Genomic DNA, 19,809 nt, shown 5'->3' with positions numbered 1-19,809 from the left:
AATTAGCCATGTGGCTAGGAACAATAGCGGACTCCTGCAGTGTACTCTGCCCGGAGATTTATCAGTGCTGTGAGCTGCTGCTGTTGTAACCTGACCCTGTACCTTCTCACTAGCAGCAGAGGGGAGGCAGCCCCAGAATGCTTTGCAGTATGGTATGCGGCCTTTCGTCCTTTTAAGAGCTTGGGTCTAACTGTTCAGCACACATCAAAAGTAAGAGAGATTTTTAACTTCAGTATTGTCTTTTTGGCTTCCTTCTAAACTGTTTAACACAGAGAATAGAGGTTTAAATTAGCTTTTGAAGCCTGACAGTTACTCTTTAATCAGAAAGTTGCTTTGAAGCCTATACAGGTGGTCGGACCCTGTTGTCTGAAAACTGTCTCAGAGGTGTATTGTGCTTGGGAGCAATTGTCACCTGGACTGGCTGCAGTATGCTTTGACACAGCTCACACCAGCCTGAGCCAGGCATTTGCATATGACCAGTGATGCTCATCTAGATTCTGGATATCCGAGTAACCCGGATATCCGAGCATTTTTTACGCTATCTGGGTCAGATTTCGGATCCCGGATAGCTATAGATATCCGGATAGCTATCTGCGGATAGTTTGACACATGACCCGGATATCTGCGGATATCCGCGGATATCCGGATCCAAAATACTGTAACTAAGGTGATGACGTCCTGGAGCCAATCAGAGGGCTCCCAGCAGAAGCCCTAGCAACCAATCACAGAGGGGAACCCTGGCCAGCCCCACCTGACCTCATTGAGCCAATCAGAGGCCTCCTAGCCTAAGCCCTGGCACCCAATCACAGAAAGGAACACTGGCCAGCCCCCTTGTATAATAAGGAGGGCTGCCATGATGAGACAGATCGTTCTAGCTTGCTGAATGCTTCCTGAGAGACATGCGGCAGTGCTGGTGGCCTAGCAAGGGCTGCCTGTACACAGTTATAAACCTAAAGCTGTTCATTGATTAACCCCTTCACTACTCTATAGTAATTGTTAATTAGCTTGACTGATGTCTCATAGTGTGACAGTTAGAGTGTGTGCTGTACAGCTGCAGTGCTGCTGCTGGGCCAAGGGCTGTACACAGTGATAAGCTCAGTGATTAACCCCTTCACTATCACTCCACTATTGTTAATTCATTAATGTGTTAGTGTGCACCAGTTAGTGTCTTCTCCTCTGCTGTCTGTCACTCTGCACTTGTCACTTGACACTTGGCAAGTGCCACGTACCACGTCCGTCATGCTCCTGGCTGGCACACGTTACACCTGCTGCTGCTGCATTGCCCTGCTCCTGCTGCCTGTGCAGCTCCCACCGCCAGGACAGGGTGCCACAGGCCACTGATACCACCTATATTTAACCCAAAACAAAATTGCAGCATCCATTTTTGGAGGTGTCTTGACTGAAAACTGTCATGTCCCAGTTGTGCGGTTGGACTTTGGACACAATGTGGGCTGCACGACCAATGTCTGGAATCTAGGCCTAATGTTAATTGACAGTCATTTTTTTGGGGGGGGGGGTGGGGGGGATAATGCAACTGGATATCCGCGTTCACGCGGATATCTAAAAGGCCGGATTCGGATATCTGAGCCGGATCCGGATATCTAGGTATCCGGATTGGGGTCAATTCGGATTTTAAAAAGCACTATCCGAGCATCACTGCATATGACATCCTTCTGGAATGTTGAAAGCCTTGCTCAAGTTGTCACCTGGGGATGGGAAATCTCTGTAAAGATCAAAAGTGTACAGGAAAAACCTGTTCGCATATCACAGAAGTTCGCATATCACAGAAGGGGGATGACAAACTGAACAATCAGGGGGCTCGGCAGACGGTGATGACACACGTTGGGGAAATTGTATTAGATTATGGGACAGAACATCTATTGCCCGAGGACCCAAATCGGGTTATAAAACAGCAGCTAGGAGAGTCACAACTCGTAGTTCCAGGAGATAGCAACAACGCTAAAACTTCCCCGGCTACTGGCCGGAACCGCATTCTCCCGCAAACAACGCTTAGACCTTCAAGTTGGTAACGTTTTGACCCCCATTTTATTTCTATGCAAATATCCTTGTGTGTATCGTTGTAACTTTTATTTTGTAACTTTTTACTTTGTTTTTTGTACATCTTTTGTATATATTATTTTCTGCATTGTTCCACTTTTTTTTCTGGAATATTAAATCGTTATTTAATAAGTTTGACTTCTGCTGTACTAAACTAACACTCATAGCCTAGAAGAGACTGAAGTGTAACTGTCCATGCCGGATTGTACGTTTCAGCTACACTACCGTATGAGATTGTAATTGCATTGTGTGTATGGGGCACTTTTGCGCTCGACAGCAGAGTGGCTAACAGTATCGTTCGGAATGACTGTTAGTGGTTTTGCTGCATGACAGTGTAACTTGCATTACAAGCAGTGGTGCTCGGATACCCCTTTTTATAATTCGAGTTTGGTCGAATTCGAATAGTAAATTATTCGAGGTCAGTCGAATATTCGAGTCGAATAATTTTTACTATTCGATTCGACCTCGGACTTCGAGCTCACTATTCGAGTCGGTATTCGAGCTCATTATTCGAGCTGACTATTCGAATTGGCCTTAGCTTCCAACACTTGTTTTGAGGGTGAATGATGCAAGAAACATCTTTTTTTCCAAGTAACAACAGCAAGTGATAATGTGGGGATGTTCCTTTAAAAAAAAAAGGTGGAAAGAGAAGTTGTGTCCAAAATTTTGTTCAGTACTGTATATACTTCTTCTTCTTCTTCTTTATCTTCTATATCTTCTTCTTCTTCTTCTTCTTCTTCTATATCGTCTTCATCTTCATCTTCATCTTCATCATCTTCATCTTCATCTTCATCTTCATCTTCATCATCTTCATCTTCATCTTCATCATCTTCATCTTCATCTTCATCTTCATCTTCTTCTTCTTCTTCTTCTTCTTCTTCTATATCGTCTTCATCTTCATCTTCATCTTCATCTTCATCATCTTCATCTTCATCTTCATCTTCATCTTCATCTTCATCATCTTCATCTTCATCTTCATCTTCATCTTCATCTTCATCTTCATCTTCATCTTCATCTTCATCATCTTCATCTTCATCTTCATCTTCATCTTCATCATCTTCATCTTCATCTTCATCTTCATCTTCATCTTCTTCATCTTCATCTTCTTCTTCTTCTTCTTCTTCTTCTTCTTCTTCTTCTTCTTCTTCTTCTTCTTCTTCTTCTTCTTCTTCTTCTTCTTCTTCTTCTTCATCTTCATCTTCTTCTTCTTCTTCTTCTTCTTCTTCTTCTTCTTCTTCTTCATCTTCATCTTCATCTTCTTCATCTTCTTTTTCTTCTTCTTCTTCTTCATCTTCATCTTCTTCTTCATCTTCTTCTTCATCTTCTTCATCTTCATCTTCTTCTTCTTCTTCTTCTTCTTCTTCTTCTTCTCCTTCTTCTTCTTCTCCTTCTATATCTTCTTCTTCTTCTATATCGTCTTCTTCTTCTTCACTTATTTCTCTTTTATATTTTTTTTTTTAAAGAAATGCAGCTATTTTTGAGCGTAATAATTAGCTGGTGGCGCACGCATGTTGGAAGCGCCATTGTATGTGCTCCCTGGCAGTGGAAACACACAGACAGCAGGAGGTAAATTCAGCAGCAGGAGGAGGAGGATGAGTGTGTGGCAGCAGGCAGTCAATGAGGCAGGCAGCGTGACATAATATCCCTGGTACCTAGCGGTGATACCAGGGCTGTAAATAAACACAGCAGGAGGCCCCAGACAGCGGTCGTGCAGCCCACATTGTGTCCAATACACAACTGGGACAACACAGTTTTCAACCCGGGCACCTCAGAAAAATTAAACCTTTTTTTTTTGTAATGTTTTTTTTGTTTTGTTTTTACAACAAATTACACAGATATAGCTATTGTTTGACGTAATAGCTGGTGGCAGAGTGGCAGCAGAAGGTAATTCTGTGTACCCTGGCAGTGGGAAACACAGACAGACAGCAGCAGCAGCAGCAGGAGGAATGGAGGAGTAGTGTGAGTGTGGCAGCAGGCAGGCAGCGTGACATAATAGCCCTGGTACCTAGCGGTGATACCAGGGCGTAAATAAACACAACAGGAGGTCCCAGACAGCGGTCGTGCAGCCCACATTGTGTCCAATACACAACTGGGACAACACAGTTTTCAACCCGGGCACCTCAGAAAAAATTAAACCTTTTTTTTTTAATGTTTTTTTTGTTTTGTTTGTACAAGTTAATTACACAGATATAGCTATTGTTTGACGTAATAGCTGGTGGCAGAGTGGCAGCAGAAGGTAAATCCGTGTACCCTGGCAGTGGGAAACACAGACAGACAGCAGCAGCAGCAGCAGGAGGAATGGAGGAGTAGTGTGAGTGTGGCAGCAGGCAGGCAGCGTGACATAATAGCCCTGGTACCTAGCGGTGATACCAGGGTGTAAATAAACACAACAGGAGGTCCCAGACAGCGGTCGTGCAGCCCACATTGTGTCCAATACACAACTGGAACAACACCGTTTTCAACCCGGGCACCTCAGAAAGAATTAAATCTTTTTTTTTTTAATGGTTTTTTTGTTTTGTTTGTACAAGTTAATTACACAGATATAGCTATTGTTTGACGTAATAGCTGGTGGCAGAGTGGCAGCAGAAGGTAATTCTGTGTACCCTGGCATTGGGAAACACAGACAGACAGCAGCAGCAGCAGGAGGAATGGAGGAGTAGTGTGAGTGTGGCAGCAGGCAGGCAGCGTGACATAATAGCCCTGGTACCTAGCGGTGATACCAGGGCGTAAATAAACACAACAGGAGGTCCCAGACAGCGGTCGTGCAGCCCACATTGTGTCCAATACACAACTGGGACAACAAAGTTTTAAACCCGGGCACCTCAGAAAAAATTAAACCTTTTTTTTTTAATGTTTTTTTTGTTTTGTTTGTACAAGTTAATTACACAGATATAGCTATTGTTTGACGTAATAGCTGGTGGCAGAGTGGCAGCAGAAGGTAAATCCGTGTACCCTGGCAGTGGGAAACACAGACAGACAGCAGCAGCAGCAGGAGGAATGGAGGAGTAATGTGAGGAGCTATTGTTTGATGTAATAGCTGGTGGCAGAGTGGCAGCAGAAGGTAAATCCGTGTACCCTGGCAGTGGGAAACACAGACAGACAGCAGCAGCAGCAGCAGGAGGAATGGAGGAGTAGTGTGAGTGTGGCAGCAGGCAGGCAGCGTGACATAATAGCCCTGGTACCTAGCGGTGATACCAGGGCGTAAATAAACACAACAGGAGGTCCCAGACAGCGGTCGTGCAGCCCACATTGTGTCCAATACACAACTGGAACAACACAGTTTTCAACCCGGGCACCTCAGAAAAATTAAACCTTTTTTTTTTGTAATGGTTTTTTTGTTTTGTTTTTACAACAAATTACACAGATATAGCTATTGTTTGACGTAATAGCTGGTGGCAGAGTGGCAGCAGAAGGTAATTCTGTGTACCCTGGCAGTGGGAAACACAGACAGACAGCAGCAGCAGCAGGAGGAATGGAGGAGTAGTGTGAGTGTGGCAGCAGGCAGGCAGCGTGACATAATAGCCCTGGTACCTAGCGGTGATACCAGGGCGTAAATAAACACAACAGGAGGTCCCAGACAGCCGTCGTGCAGCCCACATTGTGTCCAATATACAACTGGGACAACACAGTTTTCAACCCGGGCACCTCAGAAAAAATTAAACCTTTTTTTTTAATGGTTTTTTTGTTTTGTTTGTACAAGTTCATTACACAGATATAGCTATTGTTTGATGTAATAGCTGGTGGCAGAGTGGCAGCAGAAGGTAAATCCGTGTACCCTGGCAGTGGGAAACACAGACAGACAGCAGCAGCAGCAGCAGGAGGAATGGAGGAGTAGTGTGAGTGTGGCAGCAGGCAGGCAGCGTGACATAATAGCCATGGTACCTAGCGGTGATACCAGGGCATAAATAAACACAACAGGAGGTCCCAGACAGCGGTCGTGCAGCCCACATTGTGTCCAATACACAACTGGGACAACACAGTTTTCAACCCGGGCACCTCAGAAAAAATTAAACCCTTTTTTTTAATGGTTTTTTTGTTTTGTTTGTACAAGTTCATTACACAGATATAGCTATTGTTTGACGTAATAGCTGGTGGCAGAGTGGCAGCAGAAGGTAAATCCGTGTACCCTGGCAGTGGGAAACACAGACAGACAGCAGAAGGGCAGTACACAGCAGCCCACTGTAGGTGTAAAATGTGTGGCAGCAGGCGACGTAATAGTCAAAGTGAACCAGGCTGGCTTAGTGAGCAGGAGCCAGGAGGTGGTAAAGGGTGGTAAGGCACATTAAAGATGGTTTTTCCGGTAGCCAGTTCATGTCCCCCTCTCGCTGACAACAGGGGCCAGGAACTCGCCTTCCACCCATGCCTGGTTCATCTTCAGAAACGTCAGTCTGTCCACAGACTTGTGAGACAGACGTGAGCGTTTCTCGGTGACCACGCCACCAGCTGCACTGAAGCAGCGCTCGGACAGCACGCTGGAAGGGGGACAGGACAGCACTTCCAGGGCGTACTGCGCCAGCTCGCTCCAGATCTCCAGGCGCTTGACCCAATACTCCATTGGATCAACAGGGGCATCGCTGTCAAGCCCGCTGTAGGACCCCTGGCTCAACTTCCCCTTGAGGCGTGGGTCCAACATCATGCTGATCCAGATCTCCTCCCTCTGCTTCATCTGGATCACCCTGGGGTCCCTGCGCAGGCACGCCAGCATGTGCGCTGCCATTGGGAAGAGGCGGGCCACGTGTGCTGGCACATCGACGGCAGTGCTGCTGTCCTCATCCTCCTCCTCTGCCTCCTCAGCCTCATCCTCTCTCCACCCCCGCACCAACTCAGCTGCACTGTGCTGATCCCCCTCATCAGCAGCAAGGTCAGGGACCTCCACCAAGTCCTCCTCCTCCTCCCCCTCAGAGGTGGACTGTGCAGCTGCATGCCGCTCCTGCTGGTCCAAGGCTGCCGCTCCCTGTTCCAGCAAAGCATCGAGGGCCCTGTTCAGCAGACAAACCAGGGGCACCCACTCGCAGACCATAGCATGGTCCCTGCTCACCATGTTAGTGGCCTGCAGAAAGGGAGCCAGCACTAAGCACACCTGCTGCATGTGCCTCCAGTCATCATCGGGGACGATGGACGGGATGTTGCTGGTCTTGTCCCTTCTCTGAGCGGCGGAAACAGTGGCCAGGGCAAGGTACTGGTTGACAGCGTGCTTCTGTTCAACCAGACGCTCCAACATCGCCAGGGTGGAGTTCCAGCAAGTCGGAACATCAAGGATCAGCCAATGGCGTGGCAGCTCCAGCTCCTTTTGCACGTCTTCCAGGCTCGCACAGGCTGCAGCCGAGCGCCGGAAGTGACGCACAACGTTCCTTGCCGTTTCCAGCAGTTCGCCCATCCCCTGGTAGGTGCGCAGGAACTTCTGCACCACCAGGTTCAGCACGTGGGCAAGACAGGGGATGTGGGTCAGGTTTCCCCTGTCGATGGCGGCAACCAGATTGGCCCCATTGTCGGACACCACCTCTCCGACTCTGAGGCCTCTGGGGGTCAGCCAAATCCTCTCCTGCTCCTGGAGTTTGGCCAACACATGGGTTGCCGTCAGTTTGGTCTTCCCAAGGCTGACCAACTGCAGCAGCGCTTGGCAGTGGCGGGCCTTCACGCTGCTGCTGAGGCGGGGGGTTTGGCCAGGTGTGCCGGAGGATGGCAGAGGATCGGAGGAACCTGCTGCAGTTCCCCTGACCCTGCGGGGTGGCACCACCCACTGTGTTGCTGCTGCTGCTGTGCCCGCTGCTGCTCTCCCATCCTCACCCCCTTCCACCAAGCTGACCCAGTGGACAGTGAAGGACAGGTAGCGGCCTGTCCCGAAGCGGCTGCTCCAGGAGTCCATGGTGACGTGGACCCTTTCACCAACCGCGTGCTCCAGCCCTCGCTCCACATTGGCCATCACAAAGCGGTGCAGTGCAGGAATGGCCTTGCGGGCGAAAAAGTGTCTGCTGGGGAGCTGCCAGTCTGGGGCTGCACAAGCAAGCAGCGCACGCATGTCGCTCCCCTCCTGCACGAGCGTGTACGGCAGGAGTTGGGAGCACATGGCCCGTGCCAGCAAGCCGTTCAGCTGCCGCACGCGACGGCTGCTGGGAGGCAGAGCCCTAACCACCCCCTGGAAGGACTCGCTCAAAAGGCTCTGGCGTGGCCTTTTGCTAGCACGGGAATCAGCAGACACAGCGGAGGAGGCCACTGAGGACTGGCTGCCAGAACAGGCCTCAGTGTCGGCGGCAGGAGTTGCAGAGGGGGGAGGAGCAGTGCGTTTCCGCACTCCTGCTGGTGCTGCTGGAGGAGCAGGAGGGCGGGTGGCTGCTGTTGCTGCTGCTGAAGGCTGTGCAGTGATGGGTGTGGTGCCACTGCCAGCACCAGATGCCTTCAGCCTCTGGAACTCCTCATGCTGGTGGAAATGTTTAGCAGCAAGGTGGTTGATGAGCGAGCTGGTGCTGAACTTTAAGGGGTCTGCACCTCTGCTCAACTTCCGCTGACAGTGGTTGCAAGTGGCGTACTTGCTGTCCACAGTGGGCATGGTGAAAAATCGCCAGATTGGTGACAAAAACAACCCCCTACGGCATGGAACCGCTGCTGCCTGTCTCCCTGTGGTGGTTGGGGGGGGGGGGGGGGGCTTGAGTGCGGCTGGTGGTGGTACTGGCAGATGCTGCTGCTGCTGAGCCTGAGACACCAGCAGGCTGTGGGACCTGCCTACTGCTGCCAATGCTTGCAATGATGCGCCTCCTTGCAAGGCCCACAAGCGCATCCTCCTCCTCCTCCTCAGAGCTGCTGATGACGACATCCCCTGGAGCTGGTGGCACCCAGTCTTTGTCTGTCACCGTGTCATCATCATCCTCCCCCTCCTGAAACATGTCCTGCTGGGATGATGACCCCCCAAACTCCTCTCCTGATGCATGGATGGGCTGCTTGACTGTCGCCACAGTCTTGCTGTCCAATCCCTCCTCCCCCAAAGTGCCCATCAGCATCTCCTCCTCAAAATCGCCAACAACAGCAGACAATACCCTGATGGTGCCTGGGGTCAAAAGACTGCTGAGTGACAGGTCGGCGGCTGACGGTGAACTGGCCTCCTCCCCAGACCCTGCTGGGCGGCTGCTGCGAACAGGGGTGGTGGTGGTGGTGGTGAGGGTGGAGGCCTCGGATGCAGAGCTGATGGCGGGCTGCTCATCCTCCATCATCAGTTGCACCACAGTGGATGCATCCTTTTCCTCAATGGGACGTTTCCGACCCGGCTGGAGGAAAATCGGAGCAGGTGCTACACGCTGCTGCTGCTGTGTCTCTGCAGCGTGAGTTGCAGATGCTCCTGCTGGGCGGCGCCCAAGGCGTCCACGGCCAGTGGCTATAGGAGGAATGTTAGCCACTGACGCTGCTGCTGCTGCTGCTGCGGAACTGTGCATGGTGGCGCGGCCGCGGCTTGCCACAATGCTGCTCCCTCTCCTCCTGATTCCCTTGCTGCCCTTCCCCTTGCCCAAACCGCGCTGGCTGCCACTTCCAGACATCTTAGATGTTTTGGGCGTAAACACAATAGTTTTTTAAAAGGGCGGGTGAAAAGTGGGGTACTTTAATGGAGTGGGTTGGTGGGTGAGGTGACACTAATCACTAAGTGATTAGATCGCTAAGTGATTAGTACAGTACAAATACAAAATACAATAATCGGTAATCAGTAAGTGTGAACAGTGAACAGTGAGTGTGTCCCCTAGTACACTAACTAGAAAATACAATAATCAGTAGTAATCACTCAGATTCAGTAGAAGGAAATAGAGTGTGTGTACACTACAGGCAGTGAGTGCACGCACACACACACGCAGGAGCTAGCCTATGAACAGTGACTGAGTGAGTGTCCCTAGTACAGTAAGTAGTAACAGTCAGTAAGTACAACTAGAAATTACAATAATCAGTAGTAATCACAAGGAAATAGAGTGTGTGTACACTACAGGCAGTGAGTGCACGCACACACACACGCAGGAGCTAGCCTATGAACAGTGACTGAGTGAGTGTCCCTAGTACTGTAAGTAGTAACAGTCAGTAAGTACAACTAGAAATTACAATAATCAGTAGTAATCACAAGGAAATAGAGTGTGTGTACACTACAGGCAGTGAGTGCACGCACACACACACGCAGGAGCTAGCCTATGAACAGTGACTGAGTGAGTGTCCCTAGTACAGTAAGTAGTAACAGTCAGTAAGTACAACTAGAAATTACAATAATCAGTAGTAATCACAAGGAAATAGAGTGTGTGTACACTACAGGCAGTGAGTGCACGCACACATACACGCAGGAGCTAGCCTATGAACAGTGACTGAGTGTCCCTAGTAGTAAGTAGTAACAGTAAGTACAACTAGAAATTACAATAATCAGTAGTAATCACAAGGAAATAGAGTGTGTGTACACTACAGGCAGTGAGTGCACGCACACACACACGCAGGAGCTAGCCTATGAACAGTGACTGAGTGAGTGTCCCTAGTACAGTAAGTAGTAACAGTCAGTAAGTACAACTAGAAATTACAATAATCAGTAGTAATCACAAGGAAATAGAGTGTGTGTACACTACAGGCAGTGAGTGCACGCACACACACACGCAGGAGCTAGCCTATGAACAGTGACTGAGTGTCCCTAGTAGTAAGTAGTAACAGTAAGTACAACTAGAAATTACAATAATCAGTAGTAATCACAAGGAAATAGAGTGTGTGTACACTACAGGCAGTGAGTGCACGCACTCACACACACACGCAGGAGCTAGCCTATGAACAGTGACTGAGTGTCCCTAGTAGTAAGTAGTAACAGTAAGAACTAGAAATTACAATAATCAGTAGTAATCACAAGGAAATAGAGTGTGTGTACTGTACAGACAGTGCACACACACACACACGCAGGACCTAGCCTATGAACAGTGACTGAGTGTCCCTAGTAGTAGTAAGTAGTAACAGTAAGAACTAGAAATTACAATAATCAGTAGTAATCACAAGGAAATAGAGTGTGTGTACTGTACAGACAGTGCACGCACACACACACGCAGGAGCTAGCCTATGAACAGTGACTGAGTGTCCCTCCCTAGTAGTAAGTAGTAACAGTAAGTACAACTAGAAATTACAATAATCAGTAGTAATCACAAGGAAATAGAGTGTGTGTACACTACAGACAGTGCACGCACACACACACGCAGGAGCTAGCCTATGAACAGTGACTGAGTGTCCCTAGTAAGTAGTAACAGACAGTAACAGTAAGTATACAACTAGAAATTACAATAATCAGTACTAGTAATCAGAAGGAAATAGAGTGTGTGTACACTACAGGCAGTGCACGCACACACGCAGGAGCTAGCCTATGAACAGTGACTGAGTGTCCCTAGTAAGTAGTAACAGTAACAGTAAGTAAGTATACAACTAGAAATTACAATAATCAGTACTAGTAATCAGAAGGAAATAGAGTGTGTGTACACTACAGGCAGTGCACGCACACACGCAGGAGCTATGAACAAACAGTGACAGTGACTGTCCTAGTACAGTTACAGTATAAAATACAATCACTCAGTAGTAAAGGACAGCAGCAGACATACTAGTATAGATGAGAAATAAACTAACACAGAGGACAGGAGAGAACAGCTGCTGCTGCCCACACAGGCAGGCCCTGAGGCCTAAAGCTGTGTAAGCTTGCCTGCAGCAGCTGGCTCTCTAGTAACACACAAGCTACTAACTAAAATACAATGTCTATCTAACTAACAACAATATAGGTGTATATAGGAGGTGTATGTGAGCAAAAACGCTAGGTGATTGACCACAATAAAGCTCTTGCTAAGCCAAAGCACAAAGGACCAGATCTCTCTCTGTACAAAGTCAGCCAAGGACGGAAAAACGGAACATGGCGGCCGCTATTTATAGGGTAGGGGCTGGCCAGGGTCCCCCTCTGTGATTGGCTGCCGTCAGAGGGCCTGGGAGCCCTCTGATTGGCTCTAAGGACATCAATCTGGGCTATGACGCTATTCGAGCTCGGTATTCGAGCTCGAATAGCGCTGTTTGCTCGAATAGCGCGAATAGTGAATGGGCTATTCGAGTTTACTCGAATAGCCCATTCGAATAGCTGCAGCTATTCGGAGCTCGAATACCGAGCTCGAATAGCTGAAAAAGAGCTCGAATATTCGAGCTTCTCGAATATTCGAGCTCTGTTGAGCACCACTGATTACAAGTCAGTGCCTGATTGTGCTGTGTTACTGTACAACTGTACTGTGTGTGTGTGTGCGTGGCGTTCCCATATTCGGCCTAAAGCGCAAAGCTGACCCGAATACGAAAACGCGGATTGCGTGAGCGCTCGACAGCAGAGTGGACGTTTCTAGCAACACAACAGCTAGTGGTGGCAGTGAGAAGTGTTCTGAGGGGTCACAGCCTTGTTTTAGCTTGACTAAGGCTGCTTCCCCTCTCGATCTGGTCAAACCCGCAGTCGGGAACCGTAAACGCAGGCGTGCCGCGGGCCGGTTCCTGAGAGCGATCTGCTCAAGTTGGGTACCTCGTGCCTGCAGACCCACTTACAGACCAGACATTTGGATGAGTTTACTGAGTATCAGAAGCTGACGGGCAGTGGCGCAGGCAGTGGTCAAACCCAGACAGCCACTGCACAGATTGCAGCAGCAGCATCCGACCCTCCTGCCCATCCAGCAGCAGGAGCACAGCAGCAACTCATTCCCCCCTGGGCAGCCAGTCCTCAGTGGCCTCATCAGCTCCCTCCACAGTGGCCTCCTCCTCCTCCCATGCAGGCAAACACTGCCAGACCCTGCTCAGCAAGTCCTTCCCCGGTGTGACCAAGGTGCTGCCTCCCGCCCACATGCGCATCCGGTTGCGTAACGGGTTGCTTGCCCGGGCCATGTGCTCCCAGCTCCTGCCATATTCCTTTGTGCAGGTGGGGAGTGACATGAAGAGCGCTGCCCCAGATTGGGATCCCGGAGTGGCAAGTCCCCAGCCGCCACTATTACTCCCGCAGGGCGATCCCAGCATTGCACCGCTTTGCCATGGCGAACGTGGGCCGCACGCTTGATCACGCCGTGAGTGCGCGGATCCACATAACCATGGATTCATGGAGCAGCCATTTTGGGACAGACCGCTATCTGTCCTTTACGGCCCACTGGGTCAGCCTGGTGGAAAGCCCGAGTGAGGAAGCAGCAGGTCCACCCTCGGCCGCAGCAGCAGCAGCGGCACCAGTCGCCCACTATGTGGTGCCACCGCGCGGGGTCAGGTGAGAAGCAGCAGCTCCAGTCGCCAAGCGATCCCGTCTCTCCAGCAGCGTGAAGGCCCGCCACTGCCAAGAGCTGCTGGAGATAAAAAGCTTGGGGAAAAACTCGTTGACGGCAGCCAACGTGCTCCGGTACCTCAGGGAGCAGGAGAGGACGTGGCTGACCCCCAGAGGCCTCACTGTCGGATTGGTGGTGTCTGACAATGCCGCCAACCTGCTGGCTGCCATCAGCAGGGGAGACTTGGTCCACGTCCCTTGCTTGGCCCACATCCTGAACCTGGTGGTGCAAAAGTTCATGCGCACCTACCAGGGGATGGAGGAGTTGTTAGAAGTGGCACGGAAAATTGTGTGAGCATTCTGCCGCTCAGCAGCTGCCGTAGCAAAACTGGCAGACATCCAGCAGCTGGAGGGCCTGCCACGATGCCATAATAGATGTGCCAACTCGCTGGAACTCCACCCTGGCAATAAGGGATGCTCTCACTCTCTCTCCCTCCTGGAGGGTATCATCTTCCAGGGAATTGTAGTTTTTCAAAAGCCAGCTTACATACCATGGCTGGGAATTGAACCCAGGTCGCAGTGTGTGGTATGTAACTGACTTATCCGCTATACCACCAACAACACTACATACTGAAGCCAGCCTAGCATGTACCATTATGATCAATCCAAGAGAAAAATTAGCGTGCTTAAAGGACTTACGAGGCCAGACTTGTAAAAAATACATAAAAAAAGTTAGATACCTGTGTGCGTTTGCAAGGCACGGAGGACGCCGTCCGCGCCGTCCTGCCTGGTCCCCGCTGCTTAATATGCCCCCGAACGACCCCCGACCGCACGGCCCGGGTCGGGCTCTCCAGCCTTCACCAAGATGGCCGCCGGAGCTGGCCGCGGCTGCGCAGTCCGCATAGCCGCGAGTGCGGCTGCGCAGCTCTAAGGCCAACTCCCCGATCCACACTACTGTTACGTGGATCGGGGGGTTGGCCTTAGAGCTGCGCAGCCGCACTCGCGGCTATGCGGACTGCGCAGCCGCGGCCAGCTCCGGCGGCCATCTTGGTACAGGCTGGGGAGCACGACCCGGGCTGCGCGGTCGGGGACCGTTCGGGGGCATATTAAGCAACGGGGACCAGGCGGAACGGCACGGAGGGCGCAGACGGCGTTCTCCGTGCCTTGCAAACGCACACAGGTATCTAACTTTTTTAATGTATTTTTTACAAGTCTGGCCTCGTAAGTCCTTTAAAGAGTAACTGTCAGGCTGCAGAAGCTAATTTAAACCTCTATTCTCCTGTGTTAAACAGTTTAGAAGGAAGCCAAAAAGGTAATACTAAAGATAAAAATCTCTCTTACATTTGAAGTGTGCTTATCAGCAACGCTGTTAGACCCAAGCTCCTAAGGAGGATGCAAGCCGCATACCATACTGCAAAGCATTCTGGGGCCCTCCCCTCGGCTGCTAATGAGGATCAAGTTTCAGCAGCTTGTAATCTGTCCAGCACTTAGCACTGATAAATCTCTGGACAGAGTACACTGCAGGAGTCCGCTATTGTTCCTAGCCAGGTGGCTAATTAATATTCACTGCTCAGTACTGGTATTCAGTACGAGCTGTTCTGTGATCAGGAAGCAGGCAGGACATGACGACACATTTGGCTTCACAATCATGGAACCTGCCATGAGCTGTCAGGAGCATCATTCTCTGCAAATACTATATACAAATTCTGTGAAATCCAAACGTGGACAGTGAAATGCATATGTAATGTAAGTACAGCCTATATTTACCTACTGATATATGTGTTTATTTTCTCTGAGACCTTATACCTAACAGCTCCTCTTTAAGGATTTATAGCATGTCAAATGCCAACTCACCATGGCTGGGAATTGAACCCAGGTCGCAGTGTGTGGTAGGTAACTGACTTAACCACTATACCACCAACAACACTACATACTGAAGCCAGCCTAGCATGTACCATTATGATCAATCCAAGAGAAAAAGTAGCATGCTTAAGGATTTGTAGCATGTCAAAAGCCAACTCACCATGGCTGGGAATTGATCCCAGGCTGGGCATTGAACTCAGGTCTCAGTGTGTGGTAGGTAACTGACTTAACCGCTACACCACCAACAACATTACATGCTGAAGCCAACCTAGCATGTACCATTATGATCAATCCAAGAGAAAAAGTAGCGTGCTTAAAGGGATACGTAAGTAAAAAAAAATGATTTTACTCACCTGGGGCATCCCTCAGCCCCCTGAAGCTGTATGGTGCCCTTGCAGCCTCGCTCCGATCCTCCTGTCCCCACCGGCGGCTACTTCCATGTTCAGCGACAGCTGCCGACAGGCTGGGAACACAAGTGATTCTCTGCGTTCCCAGCCGCTATATCACCCTCTATGCTGCTATAGCGTATAACATATACGCTATAGCAGCATGGAGGGTGATATAGCGGCTGGGAACACGGAGAATCACTCGCATTCCTAGCCTGTTGGCGGCTGTCGCTGAACCCGGAAGTAACCGCTGGCGGGTACAGGAGGATCGGAGCGAGGCTGCGAGGGCACCATACAGCTTCAGGGGGCTGAGGGATGCACCAGGTGAGTAAAAATCATTTTTTTATTACTTAAGTATCCCTTTAAGTATTTGTAGCATGTCAAAAGCCATGTCACCGTGGCTGGGAATTGAACCCAGGACTTAGCGTGTGGTAGGTAACTGACTTAACCGCTATACCACCAACAACACTACATGCTGAAGCCAGCCTAGCATGTACCATTATGATCAATCCAAGAGAAAAAGTAGCGTGCTTAAGGATTTGTAGCATGTCAAAAGCCAACTCACCGTGGCTGGGAATTGAACCCAGGTCTCAGTGTGTGGTAGGTAACTGACTTAACTGCTATACCACCAACACCACTACATGCTGAAGCCAGCCTAGCATGTACCATTATGATCAATCCAAGAGAAAAAGTAGCGTGCTTAAGGATTTGTAGCATGTAAAAAGCCAACTCACCATGGCTGGGAATTGAACCCAGGTCTCAGTGTGTGGTAGGTAACTGACCTAAACGCTATACCACCAACAACACTACATGCTGAAGCCAGCCTAGCATGTACCATTATGATCAATCCAAGAGAAAAAGTAGCATGCTTAAGGATTTGTAGCATGTCAAAAGCCAACTTACCGTGGCTGGGAATTGAACCCAGGCTGGGCATTGAACCCAGGTCTCAGTGTGTGGTAGGTAACCAACTTAACTGCTATACCACCAACAACACTACATGCTGAAGCCAGCCTAGCTGAAGCCAGCCTAGCATGTACCATTATGATCAATCCAAGAAAAAAAGTAGCATGCTTAAGGATTTGTAGCATGTCAAAAGCCAACTCACCGTGGCTGAGAATTGAACCCAGACTGGGCATTGAACCCAGGTCTCAGTGTGTAGTAGGTAACTGACTTAACCGCTATACCACCAACAACACTACATGCTGATGCCAGCCAAGCTGAAGCCAGCCTAGCATGTACCATTATGATCAATCCAAGAGAAAAAGTAGCATGCGTAAGGATTTGTAGCATGTCAAAATCCAACTCACCGTGGCTCGGAATTGAACCCAGGCTGGGCATTGAACCCAGATCTCAGTGTGTAGTAGGTAACTGACTTAACCACTATACTACCAGCAACACTACATGCTGCAGTTCAATTCCCAGCCACGGTGAGTTGTCTTTTGACATGCTACAAATCCTTAAGCACGCTACTTTTTCTCTTGGATTGATCATAATGATACATGCTAGGCTGGCTTCAGCATGTAGTGTTGTTGGTGGTATAGTGGTTAAGTCAGTTACCTACCGTACACTGAGTCCTGGGTTCAATTCCCAGCCATGGTGAGTTGGCTTTTGACATGCTACAAATCCTTAAGCACGCTACTTTTTCTCTTGGATTAGCAGTAGGAGAACAGAGGCGCCAGCAGGATAAAAACTTTAAAATTTGCTGGGAGGACGTGGTGGACTTACCTCCATAAAGCAGACACTAAAGACTGCCTGAATAGCAGCAATCACATTTATTAAATAGTACCCCAAAAAAGTGCAACGCGTTTCGCAGGCCCAGCCCGCTTCATCAGGCAATAAACATGGGGACAAAACTGTAGACAAGAGACAGTACATTATGCTATAGCAAATTCTGCAGTTACAAATTTGCATATCAATATATTGCATATCATAAAGCATACCATATGAAAAATTGCTTCGTGGAGATGGCATAAAAGAGTTGGGTGTACAAGTAAACAATAGGGGGTAGAGGCTATGGTGCTCGTGATAGTAATGGGCTATAGGTTTTTTTTTACACAGATTTGCAATGAGTGGTATTGGTAATGGAAAAGGGTATATGTCAGCAAGAGTAATGGGTAATAGAACATTGAGAAGGGAACAGGGAGCCAGAAATACAGGGTAAAGTGTGCAAATAAAATGACATAAAGAACTCACCAGAATTTCGGTAATAGCAGGAGTAGCGCCTCAGTGAAGTGGTGAGGCCACTCAACTCCTTATATATACAGGTTATTGCTAAAAGGGCCAATTAGATGTGTGGGAGGTGTTAGGTGGGCGGGGTTAGGGCGAGTGTGCGAGCAGCCAATGGGCTCTCGCCACCTGTGTTCTGTGAGTTGGGTTTTTGGGAAGGGTGGGTGGGGTTAGGGCGGGCTTGTGAGTAGCCAACAAGCCCGCCCTAACCCCGCCCACCCTTCCCAAAAACCCAACTCACTGAACACAGGTGGCGAGAGCCCATTGGCTACTCGCACACTCACCCTAACCCCGCCCACCTAACACCTCCCACACATCGAATTGGCCCTTTTAGCAATAACCTGTATATATAAGAAGTTGAGTGGCCTCACCACTTCACTGAGGCGCTACTCCTGCTATTACCAAAATTCTGGTGAGTTCTTTATGTCATTTTATTTGCACACTTTACCCTGTATTTCTGGCTCCCTGTTCCCTTCTCAATGCTCTATTACCCAATACTCTTGCTGACATATACCCTTTTCTATTACCAATACCACTCATTGCAAATCTGTGTACAAAACACCCCATAGCCCATTACTATCATGAGCACCATAGCCTCTATGTAACGATCGGTGTAACACAGAGAGGGTCTGATTACCGGTGAACTGCAGTATCACCGAGAAAACAGAATATTCCCGATTATAGATGATCTGCAGTATCACCGATAATCAGATATATCTACTAACCTCTGGACACCTGAGATATGAGAGTGTTTGGTGCAACAGCAATACTTTGAGTACTGCACCTCAGGAGAAGGTACAGGAACGGTAAAGAGTACTGCACAGAAGTAGGTTCCTTCTGAAGGCCTAGACTCTCCCGGGGGAGGAGCTAGGCTAAGAGTATGAAGGACAGAGCGTGAGTGACACCAGTGAGGAGGTGTCACTGACAGATCTGGGAACTGCCTCTAACAGTAAGGCCAGTTCTCGAGGTCGGGCAAGCCAGGTCGTAACACACAGACAGATAAGGTACAGATTCAGGAGACAGATACGTAATCCAATTGACAGGCAGAGTTCGGCAACGGGGTACTTAGAATAGCGAGGTACAGAGTCAGGAGGCAAATACAGAGTTCAGGAACGAGCAGAGTTTGGCAACAGGATATCAGAAATAGCAAGGTACAGAATCAGAGTTCAGGAGGATAGTCAGGCAGGCAAAAGGTCATAACAAATAATACAGATCAATAATTCCTAACGCTAAGGTGTGAGGTCCTTGATCGTCAACAGCTTTGGAAACTATGCTAGAACATAGATACAAACAAGGTCTGAGTGCTACCACGTTGTGATCGCAACGCCAGACACCAGAGAAATGACCAGCACCCAGTATATATACACCAGTGCTCTCCAGCACCTCCCTTAAGTGCTGGACCAATGAAAGTTGCTGCAATTGTCAGCTGACCGGCCTGGTCAGCTGACCCTCCTCTGACTGCCATAAAGGCCCTGCCTCTCTGCGCGCGCACGCGTCCTCCTAAACCAGTGTGGACTATCAGTCCCAGCCACACCAGTCATGTGTTGTAATGTTGTTGCTGTATGGGATGCGGAATCCGCCGCCACGCTGTCTGAGCGTGGCGTTTCCTCCGCATCCCGCCCCACTGAGAGAAGCAGGCCTATGCGTACAAACCGCCGCGTCCGCCGCGGCGGTTTCTCCGCGTTTTGCTATGCCAGCCGCGGAAACAGCCGCCTCATCCTGCGTCCATGCGGCGGCTTTTCCGCGTTTCTTCACAGTACCCCCCCCTGAGGAGTGGACTCCGGACAGCTCCTTCCAGGCTTCTCAGGATGTAAGGCGTGGAATTCTCTTTTCAATTTGTCAGCATGCATGCGATACTCAGGCACCGGGTCTACATGAAAAGGGCGCCTGTAAAAAAGGGCGCCTGGTGGAGCCCATATATACCAACTTCAGCTACAAAAAAGGCGCCTGGTGTAGCCCATATAAAAACTTCGGCTACAAAAAAGGCACCTGGTGTAGCCCATATAAAAACTTCGGCTACAAAAAAAAAGG

This window comes from Hyperolius riggenbachi, chromosome 7 (genome assembly GCF_040937935.1).
Source record: "Hyperolius riggenbachi isolate aHypRig1 chromosome 7, aHypRig1.pri, whole genome shotgun sequence".
NCBI lineage: Eukaryota > Metazoa > Chordata > Amphibia > Anura > Hyperoliidae > Hyperolius > Hyperolius riggenbachi.
Note: the sequence above shows the minus strand (reverse complement) of the source record.